This window comes from Takifugu flavidus, chromosome 19, assembly GCF_003711565.1.
Source record: "Takifugu flavidus isolate HTHZ2018 chromosome 19, ASM371156v2, whole genome shotgun sequence".
Lineage (NCBI taxonomy): Eukaryota > Metazoa > Chordata > Actinopteri > Tetraodontiformes > Tetraodontidae > Takifugu > Takifugu flavidus.
The window spans coordinates 1,732,665-1,743,960 of NC_079538.1; positions in this window are offsets into that span (position 1 = coordinate 1,732,665).

Here is an 11,296-nt window from a genome sequence, read left to right on the forward strand (position 1 = left end):
AGACAGGTCGGGGAAGAAGGTGAGGAGGAGGGTGGGAGGTGTAGTAGGAAGATGGGGGAGGAAAGTGGGGGGGAGGTGTAGTAGACAGGTGGGGGAGGAAGGTGAGGAGGAGGGTGAGGAGGAAGGTGGGGGAGGAAGGTGTAGTAGGAAGATGGGGGAGGAAAGTGGGGGGGAGGTGTAGTAGACAGGTGGGGGAGGAAGGTGAGGAGGAGGGTGAGGGAGAAAGGTGGGGAGGAGGGTGTAGCAGAAAGGTGGGGGAGAAAGGTGGGGAGGACCTAGAATCTATAGAGTAGTCACCCATAAGCACCCTTGGGCCTGGGCCTGAGCCTGGGCCTGGCCTTGGGCCTGGGCCTGGGCCTGGGCCTGGGCCTGGGCCTGGGCCTGGGCCTGGGCCTGGGCCTGGATGTCTCTTTTTCTCTATGTGGGGTGATTGAAAGTTCTGTGGGTGATCTTGGATCCACATCGTGCCCAGACCAGCTGATCGTGGTTCTGCTTCTCTCCACCCTCTGTGTAGAAGGCAGATTTTGGTGTTGTCTGTATGCAGCTCACATCCGGTGGACATGTCCTGCAGCCTCTCGTACACACAGGAGAACGAACCTTTTCTCTGCTCCACACCAAGCAGCCACATAACAAACTGAGAGCTGAGCTGAGGAGCTGCTGCAGGAGGCTACAAAACATCTGATTTCAGATCAATCCAGGGTCAGTTCAAGGTCAGAACCCTCCGTGACTGAATACATGAAGAGAAGAAGAATCTTCATCGAACATAAATATGTCTTGTCTCACATTTTAGGTGGATTAAATGTCCTTTGTGTAGATAAAGACGGGCGATTGTAACTCACACATTCTTATTTAAAGAAATGACTCAAAATTCCATCTATTTTACATACATTTGTAAAGTATATTTAACATAGTTTTGGATATAATCAATTTTCCGGCTTTAGGGCGACACCATTTATCTATTTTTAATAATAAAAAAAAAAGAAACAATGAAGCAGTTAGATCCAGATTTGATGTTTTATGTAATTTTATTGCACCAGACCGGTTTCACCTGGAGCACACTTCCCCGGCCAGATTTCCTACTCTGAAGGCAGAGATTCCTCACCGGCCCTAAGTGTCAACAGTAAACAGAACACTCGCCCGTCCATACGTGTTGAGAACTAGAAAACTAGGCTACGTCCTGGTTCCTCCTGTGTCCCCTGGTAGACTGTCCAGAAGTTGTTTATATTCAGATGAATCCCTCGCTGTCGTTGTCTTGTTTTCTGACTGCAGAACTGGAATGGTGAAAAGTGGCGTGGCTCTCAGCTCCAACTACCGGGGTAAATGGAACGCAGCATCAGAACAAACCGTGGAACGTTTGCACCTTTTAGAAAGTCTCAGAGACCGTGGTTGAGGCTTGAGGGTCAAGGATCAAGGATCAAGGATCAAGTTGTATCCTGACCTGAGTCTGAATGACCTTTGGGCTCAAAGTTGGGATTCAATCCAGGTTGTGTGCAAATAATGAGGCCAGTGAAGTCAGGATCAGAGGGGTGAGGATCCGTTTACCCAGAAGACCCAGCAGTGCCGGCTCAGATGCAGCCACGTCGTTCTCTTAAATTACAGCTTCCTGTTCCATTTATCACTGTGGGCTGGAATAAGTCAGGGTGGAGTTAGGAGAACTCAAACAGGACTCTGTTGGATATGTCCTATATGTAGAGACAGCCTTCTCCCGTCCTCCTCTTCTGTCCTCCTCTGTCCTGGATTTGTTATCCTCTCTCATCTGATAAAGATCTCTCTCTGCATTCTTCCCTTTCACCACCTCTCGCTGAGCTGGAGGAGTGGCCGTGGCACCTTCAGGTAAGGCCAGCTCATTGTATCTGACTCCATCTCATGCCTTTGACTCACTTGTCCTCCTCTGTCAGTCATCATGGTGGTTCTGTAATAGCACACTCACAACTGTCACATTGGATCATTCTCTTTTGATGTCCTTCAAAACCCAGCGACCCAGACATCTTATCAGCTTCTTGACAAGCTTCTGATTGTTGTTTTCCATCTGAACAATGAGACCACATTTGTGGCAGAAGGTGCCTGGATCTCCTGTCCACCTTAATAGCAGAGGTTACCAGACAAATGTTCTCTGCCAGTCCTCAAAACTTTAGACCCAATGGTCCCAGTCTGACACAAGGACATTGATTCTTTAGGCCTCTTTTTTTTATCTGTGTTAACTGTCTCATGAAATGGTCATCAGGGTGGGATGACACCCCCCCCCTTAGTCAGAACAAGAATGGCTTATCTGTCTCTTTAAATGTGGATCAAAAGCAAGAACTTCCAACCAGCCTGGGGAACATGACGGGGGGTTAATGGTCCCCAAAGGACAGTTCTCAGAGTTGTCTTTGACCCGTCTTCCTGACCTTTTCTGCGGCATCACCATCAGTTTAAAATTTCAGAGTGTAACAGGTAGAAGGACATTAGGCAGCGTATCAGAGTTCCCCAGAGATGGATAATAGGAGCATCCACTTTAGATCAGCATTAGGGAAAGATAGTGGACATGGGTCGAAGAGGACCTGGTCTCAAGGGTCAAAATCCGACACCCTGATAAACCACAACTATTCAGCTGTGCATCTGGTGCTGGACACAGTGATGTTCTCCTGAATGGCTGACAGCAGGGCACAAGTCCCCTCCCCCGGAGAGCCTCAGAGCTGAGGCTGCTTTTACTCTACAGGTGTAGTTTGAGGGGAGTGCAACAGAATATCAAACTGAACTGAATTCTTTATTTGTGGGTTGGTGGTTAAAATGGCAAATCTGTGAAGTCTTCATGACTTCCTTGCTGCTTCTTAGAGGTCTGAAGGGGTTCCACCTCCATAGGGGTGCTGTTCTAGGACAGGACCTTCTTCAACAGTCCTCCCAGCAGGTATGGATATATGTTGTCACGGCCCAGTTTGATACACGTTCATAGCCAGAGATTCTCAGCAGAGGCCTTGTGAGTGTGTGCACAAGGCTCTTTGTGTGCTTATGTGAAAACCATGAAACACCTGAGTCAGCTGCCATGACTACAATTTGCAATTACCTCCAGTCAAGACCTGCTTTTCGCCAGCAGGGTGGTTAATGACACGTCTCTGTAGTTTGAAACCGCTGTGAAGCCATTTGCTCTGCAGGACACGGAGGAGGCGAGCAAAGTGGCGGCGCCGCAGGGATCCTGTCAGCTGGGAGGAGCGCCTCCCTGAACAGGGTGGCCGCACACTGAGGTGCTGGTGGATCAGAACCCTCAGAGTTTGACGGTTGGACAACTCAACACACCCATTTGCAGCTGCTGGAAATAAGGGTTTTTATGAGCCTTCAGAGAAGAAGCAGCTGTGATGAACATCACTACAACTACCTCACAGTGAATGACTGAAATATTGTGTTACCTCTGGATGGAATGGTCACGTCGTCCCTGGACCAGCAGCAGGGTCCACTCTGGATGGACCAGATGGAACGTTCAGGTCATGTAGTAAAAGCTTACGTCTATACTTGGGGGTGTGTAGGCTTTTGGGCCCTGGAAAGCCCACATACCCTGCAGTGACCATGTCCAGGGCCTGAGCAGGTGTGGTCCACCCCTTTCTGGGGTCTGGGTCCTGGTCTTGGGTGAGGTTGGTGCCATCCTTGATCTTCATCTGCTCTTGGTTATGACTGTGGCGGCTCCAACGAGGATCCTTTGCTCCTCTGTTGAGGAGGGTTTGTGGGTGCTAGATTTGTCCCTCTCTGAGGAGATTGTGGACGAGTTTATCTGTTTCTGCTGATGGAGCCAGAATCGCCTCCCTACTCACAGTGTTAGACTAACACAGCTGCCACACACACATACACACATGTGCACAGGCAACTTCATGTGCAGATAATAGAAAAGACACAGGTGGATCAGCGGAAAGGTGTTTGAAGCAGTGCTGTCATAGCAGGAAACCAGGACAACACGTTGGACACAAACAAATAACAATTACTGGCGGCTGATTCATCCTTTCTAAAGATCAATACAACTGCTTTGTTCACCTGGCGTCTTAGTGATGCCTGAAGACCAGTAGGTGTGTGATCATAGCTAAGCTCAGGTTAATTCTACACACTTTTGGATTGTGCAGTTTCAGCAAAGGTGAAGACTTTGAAGCTGGTAGACGTCAGCTCAGGGCTCCACACGAGAAATATTAATTAGCAGTATCATTCTCCAAAGGCAGCTCAGCTAGGAGCGTAAACACTGGTACCAACGGTGAGAAGTCTCCTCACAGCACCTGTGTCTGTCACACATAACACAGGTGTCCAATAAGGTTATCAGCTCATAACCAAACACATACCTTCACCTCTCTAACAGCAATTTCCCTCTTTTTATGCACCTGCTTAAGATTCCCTTCAAGATGGGGCTTTTCTTTCTTTTGTAAGGTGGAATGAAGCCGATGCTTAAGTAATGGAACCACTCTTGTTCTGTCATCGTGTCTCCAGTAAATTGCTTCGACACGTACTTTGCCAACTATTTCTTTGTGATAGAAACCAATGAATAAAAATCAGGGGCCATAGAAGCCATTTACTGTCCATAAGTGAAGAGTGAAGGACAGAGGTAGCTCTTTAATCCATGTGATGGGTTATTGACTCTGACCTCAGGGGGAATATGTGTCAGATATAGGATGAGGTGAGCTCTGACAGAGACGCAGAGGAGTTTACAATTATTTAACTCTCATTAAGTGATAAAACCCCACCCACACACACACACTACACACACACACACACACACAATTACATACTCTAGAGCCAAGAACGTTGTACTGGCTCATGTCACTGCCTGCATTTTAAGAATTAAGAATTGGCAGTGAAATGAAGGTCACTGGTTCTACCGTCAGCGCTTGAAAGGTCCATAAGTGACGTTGTGAAGCCCCTGACTCGCTGTCACCCATCAGGGGAAGCTTGGTCATCCAGGAGGAGCTCAGATTCTAACCTCTGCTTTAGGGGAGCCAGATTAGGTGGTTCAGGCATCAGTGGAGGAACTCCTGGAGGAGCATCAAGGGTCAGAAGGATGGCATGCATGCTCAAGCATCTTCTCATCACTAGAAACATCACAGCTATAATAAAACACCCCCCAAACATCTCTTCATGCTTCCGTGTCCAGACTCTGCACTAGTTTCTTTGTAAATGAGGATGAGATTAACGTTATGTTAGCATCATTGGGGCTGGCTGGGAGAATAAAGGGATGCTACATGGAATATGCAAATGAGCCAAGGATTTTAAATCTAATATTCACAACTCGACTGATGCAGTTGTAGAGTTTGTCAGCATGTGTCGTCCCTTCAGCTCAAACAAGAGCAAAAGTGAATTAACGCTGCTGCTGATAAGGAGAAACAAATCAGCTGTGAGCACCAACAGCGGCTCATTCTCCTCGGCTGAGCAGCATCTGCGCTGGGCTACACTCTCACCCGCTGCTCAAAGTCGGGTCTAAGTGTGTAATCCAGGTGCTGCAGGGCGGGAGACACATAATAGAACCAGCAACTGCATTTGCAAAACAATGACCAGGATGTAAGTGATCTGTTTGTCATTTCAAAGTCTTTGCATAATTCTGCTCCCGTTGAATAATTCTCCATAATTCCTCAGGCACTAATGCATGTATGGAGCCCAAGAGAGTGCAGAGGACAAACCTGGTTAAGTCCATCCTGTCGTCGAACTCTTCTTTGAGGATCACGTTGATGATCTCCTCGCTAACTCAGAAGGAGCCACATGTTTTTCATCATCACTGTTCAGATCATTCAGTCTTGGTAACCATCAGAACATTCCTGTGGTGTCCAGAAGCACGTCCAAGTTTACATTTGTGTTTGAAACATAATCTCAAATGTTCTGCCGTTTGTCTTTTCGATTGATTTGGTCTCAAAAACGAAGAGAAAAGGAAAGAAACCTGAGGGAGAAGGAGGCACCAGAGGAGAGAGAGCGCCAAGCCTATATGTCTTATATATGAATAAATGCTGTTTTTAAATTGTTCACGTCACGTCCTCTTGACTCGGGAGAAGCTTGGTCAGCTGTGGTCAAGCTCCAGTCAGTTCTTGGCAGCCCGGGGAGCCCGTGAGGTCTGGCCGAGGTGTTCAGCTCTGGCATCGTCAATTTCTTCCTCCTGTCTGGGACTGGTGGAATCCATACTCCTCTTTTTTCTGGACTCTTTTTTGAGCCAACACCTGAAGGTAAACAACATGGAGGAGGGCACAGGGGTCAGAGCGGCATCTGGGCCCAGCCTCTCCCCACAGACCCGGCCTGTCAGAGCCGGGCGCGGGCCTGTCTGCAACGCTAAGAGGAGCTGAGACGCCGCAGCACCCAAGTCTGACACTGTGTCAAGTGTTGGGCCAGTGGCTGTCATCGAGAAAGGCCCGTTCCTCCAGACTCCTTGGCTTGGTATTAACATGCACATCACGTTCTGGAGGACCCCCTCAGTCAGAGGCTGACGGCGGACTAAACAGCCAAGGCAAATAAACCCATAATCTTTCACACAAAATTGATGGAGGCGAGAAAAGAAGCAGGGGCCTGTGTTGCCTCGCAGGGTGTCGCCTGTGCGTATTAAGGCAGGGGACAACCAGAAGCTCATATCAGCAACCTCATCTGTATCCCTCCAGGGGTCTTCCACACTGCAAAGTGCTGCAGAAGCAGAAAAAAAACAGTAGCTGTGCTCCTGCCGCACAACCGAGGAATAAAGCAAAACTGTCAAAACAGCATCAAGCCGGAGATGTGGCCCTCCATCCAACACAGGCAGGCTGAAGACAGCTGCTCCACACCACCCTGTGGTAGAACAACTAGCACAGGAATTTTCTTTTGGAGATTCCGACTCATCTCCTGCTCACGCAGGTTTGCACCCTCCCCATGCTAAGGCTTCACATTTCTGCTGCCAGGTCCACGGCCTGAGCGGGTCTGCTGCCCTGATATTCAGTAGAATTCAGGATTCGACGTCTAAGCTAATCTGCTTTGAATAAAATCCGACCTCACAGTCGGAGCAGCCAAACATGTTTTCTTCATTTGCACTAGGGACAACTTTTGTGTGAGTTGTGAAAATTCAAGGACAGCTAATTAGAACCAATGTTGTCCTTAAAAGATCTCATTCTTGTCCTTTGATCTGCAGCTATGGTGCAACATCAACAGCTTGGAATGAAAGAGTCAAAATACTGAGAAAATCAAACTTCTTCGTCTTCCAGCAGTCATGAGTGGCCTGAACATCTCAATCAATCAATCAATCAATCTTTATTTATATAGCGTCTTATACATTCAAAATTTCAAGTTTCAAGGCGCTTTTCAGAATCCCAGGGCCTGACCCCAGACAAGCAACAGTGGCAAGGAAGAACTCCCCTTTAACAGGAAGAAACCTTGAGCAGGACCAGGCTCATGTAGGGGGACCCTCCTGCTGATGGCCAGCTGGGTAGAGAGAGAGGAGAGGGGGAGGGAGAGGAGAGGAGAGGAGAGGAGAGGAGAGGAGAGGAGAGGAGAGGAGAGGAGAGGAGAGGAGAGGAGAGGAGAGGAGAGGAAACAATGACCCAGTGGGGTGACAGAGGCCTGTCAGGTGATCATGTTACTGGACCCCGGCAGCCTTGGCCTATAGCAGCACAGCTAAAATGTGACCTAATGATTAGACGACCCTCTAAGTATGATATTTGTCTGTCTATGATAGTAACTGGAGCTACAGAATTAGTAACAATAAGCTTTTTCAAAGAGGTAGGTTTTAAGTCTAATCTTAAAAGTAGCGATGGAGTCAGCCTCCCGTACCTGGACAGGGAGCTGGTTCCATAGCAGGGGGACCTGGTAGCTAAATGCTCGGCCCCCCATTCTACTCCTCTGAGGACCTTGTAGGTCAAAAGAAGGGTTTTAAAAATTATTCTAAATTTAACGGGCAGCCAATGAAGAGACGCCATTACAGGAGTTATGTGATCTCTTTTGTCAATACCTGTCAGAACTCTGGCTGCAGCATTTTGGATCAACTGGGGGCTTCTTAAAGAGGAGTTTGGACACCCTGATAATAAAGAATTACAATAGTCCAGCCTGGAAGTAACAAATGCATGGACTAACGTTTCAGCATCATGCCGCGTCAGCAGCTTCCTGATCTTTGTGATGTTCCTCAGGTGGAAAAAGGCACTTCTAGAGACTAATTTAATGTGTGAGTTGAATGAGAGATTTTGATCAAAAGTTACTCCTAGATTCCTCACAGAGAGACTAGATGTTAATGAGATACCATCTAGAGTGATCATGTGATCTAATCTATCCCTGAGAGGTTCAGGACCAAACACCATGACCTCAGTTTTTCCTGGGTTAAGGAGGAGGAAATTTGAAGACATCCAGGACGTTATGTCTTTAAGACAGGTCTGGAGCTTCACTAACTTCTCTGTTTCCTCTGGTTTCAAGGATAAATAAAGCTGAGTGTCATCAGCATAACAATGAAAATTTATCCCATGCTGCCAAATAATGTTCCCTAAGGGAAGCATGTACAAGGTGAAGAGGATTGGTCCAAGTACAGAACCTTGAGGAACTCCATGGCTCACCCTACTGTATGAGGAGGGAACACAATGGACATGAGCAAACCGGTATCTGTCAGATAAATATGATCTAAACCAGTCTAGTGCTGTCCCTTTAACCCCAATCACATGTTGCAGTCTCTGTAACAGGATGCTGTGATCAACTGTATCAAAAGCAGCACTGAGGTCCAGCAGAACCAGCATAGAGACCAGTCCATGATCGGAAGCTATAAGAAGATCATTAATAACTTTAATAAGTGCTGTTTCTGTGCTGTGATGAGCTCTAAAGCCTGACTGAAACATCTCAAACAGGCTGTTTCTCTGCAGGTGCTCCAGTAACTGAGTCACCACCACCTTCTCAAGAATTTAGAGATAAAAGGAAGGTTGGATATCGGCCTATGATTTCCTAATACGTCAGGATCCAGTGATGGTTTTTTAAGCAACGGCTTAATCACTGCCACCTTGTAGGACCGGGGTACATAACCTGTCACTAAAGAACCATTGATCTGGTCCAGGATAGAACTGCCTATCAATGGTAAAACATCCTTCATCAGGTGTGTTGGGATGGGATCTGAAGAAGGTCAGGCTCTGATGTGAGAGTCATCCCTTTTAATGGAGGCGAACACACACCTCCAACACCTCCACCTCAACACCAGACTGACAGGAGCTCTCTTGTTGTAACGTCTATCCATTAGCTTAGCAACCCCTAAACTAGGAGTTTGTAGTAATATCAGACACAACTGTGATAGATTATAGCACACCACCCTGTGGTAGAACAACTAGCACAGGGATTTTCTTTTGGAGATTCCGACTCATCTCCTGCTCACACAGGTTTGCACCCCCCCATGCTAAGGCTTCACATTTCTGCTGCCAGGTCCACGGCCTGAGCGGGTCTGCTGTCCTGATATTCAGTAGAATTCAGGATTCAACGTCTAAGCGAATCTGCTTTAAATAAAGTCCAACCTCACAGTCGGAGCAGCCAAACATGTTTTCTTCATTTGCACTAGGGACAACTTTTGTGTGAGTTGTGAAAATTTGAGGACAGCTAATTAGAACCAATGTTGTCCTTAAAAGATCTCATTCTTGTCTTGAGGTCTGCAGCTATGGTGCAACATCAACAGCTTGGAGTGAAAGAGTCAAAATACTGAGCAAATCAAACTTCTTCGTCTTCCAGCAGTCATGAGTGGCCTGAACATCTGAAGAAGGTCAGGCTCTGATGTGAGAGTCATCCCTTTTAATGGAGGCGAACGCACACCTCCAACACCTCCACCTCAACACCAGACTGACAGGAGCTCTCTTGTTGTAACGTCTATCCATTAGCTTAGCAACCCCTAAGCTAGGAGTTTGTAGTAATATCAGACACAACTGTGATAGATTATAGCACAGCCAAGGACCAGGCACATCGCATCAATTCATCGTCCCCTTTTATAATTATTAATATATATCAACACAATTATTAGCATTGTATGTGTAGACTTCTAATAACTGTAAGTTAAAAGTAAATTTTCAAAGTAAAAGTGTGAAATTAGCACTGATGACCTTGGAGCCTCTTTAGCTGGGTGACTGACTGAACAACCTTTCCTTTGTTGGCTCCACAAACGTCCTTGATGACGAAAATGCTGCTCATCCTCATCTTTGTTGTCCACAGCTCTTTCAGTTGTAACGCTCCTCCGTGACATGAGCGGAACGTGTCCCCTCAACAACTCAGGACCAATATTTTGACATCAAACATGTGAAGCAAACAGAGGCCCCTCATCTGGCTCCTGTTTAGTCGGGATTTCTGAGGACCCAACAAACACACACTGAGCTTAAGATGGATGAGCAAAACCAGCTAAACCAAAGCCTGTAAACTGGGCAGGATGCCTGCCTGCCTGCCTGCCTGCCTGCCTGTCTGCCTGCTGCCTGCCTGCCTGTCTGTCTGTCTGTGGTGATGCAGCAGGTGAGGCTGTGGGTACGTCCAGACCAACCCGGCCCTCCAGCACAGCTGCAGTCTCCCTCCCTTATGTAGGGCAGAGTAGCTCAGATTTAGATTTATTATTCCATTCATGGAAAAACAGGAGACAATAATGTGTAGTTATAACCCAGTTATAACCGTGTCCTTAAGGGACAAATGATTAAAGTATCTCAAAAGAAAATTTTGTATTTTGTCTTAGAAAAGAACCTTAGAGAAAACCACACAGTGGCTGCCTGGTGTTTCCTGACTTGATCTGACCTTTTGGACACAGGTCACAGCGGCCCAGCCACAGGAACCACAGGAACCGTCTCTCCTGGCCCTGCCTGGTGGCCAGTAGCTCTTTCTGAGGCAGATTAGGACTGCTTGTATATCAGCTTAAGCGTAGGGCCAGAACAAGACCCCCAGCCTGACCTCCTGACCTCCCCAACATACCAACTGCCTGCATATCACAGAACATTGCAACGCTGGTGTTTGGACAGGGGCTTAAGAGCTCAGGAGGACGGCAGGATGGTGCTTCAGGACATATTAGAAACAGAGAAGGGAAAAGCTTTGCTTGGTTCCACCCCCAGACGGTGGCAGGCGGCTCCCAGGATGGGCCCGTTGCCATGGTGTTTGATTAAGATGTCATGAATAATCACATGTGGGAATGCTGCATATCTACTCAGTCTAGAAGCCTCCAGCTTTAGTTGGCTCAGATATCTGGCTTCATCTGCTCCCATCACCACTACACACACCTGTAAGGGCTCCTAAAATGTTCCCTGAACCCTCATCTTGATTGTTTCATGCAGCACTTTGCTTGGTTTCATCTTGTTGTTGGAGTGTTTTGGTTGCAAAGGCTTTTCCCACCGAGGAGAAAAGGGCTTTTTTATCTGTGGTT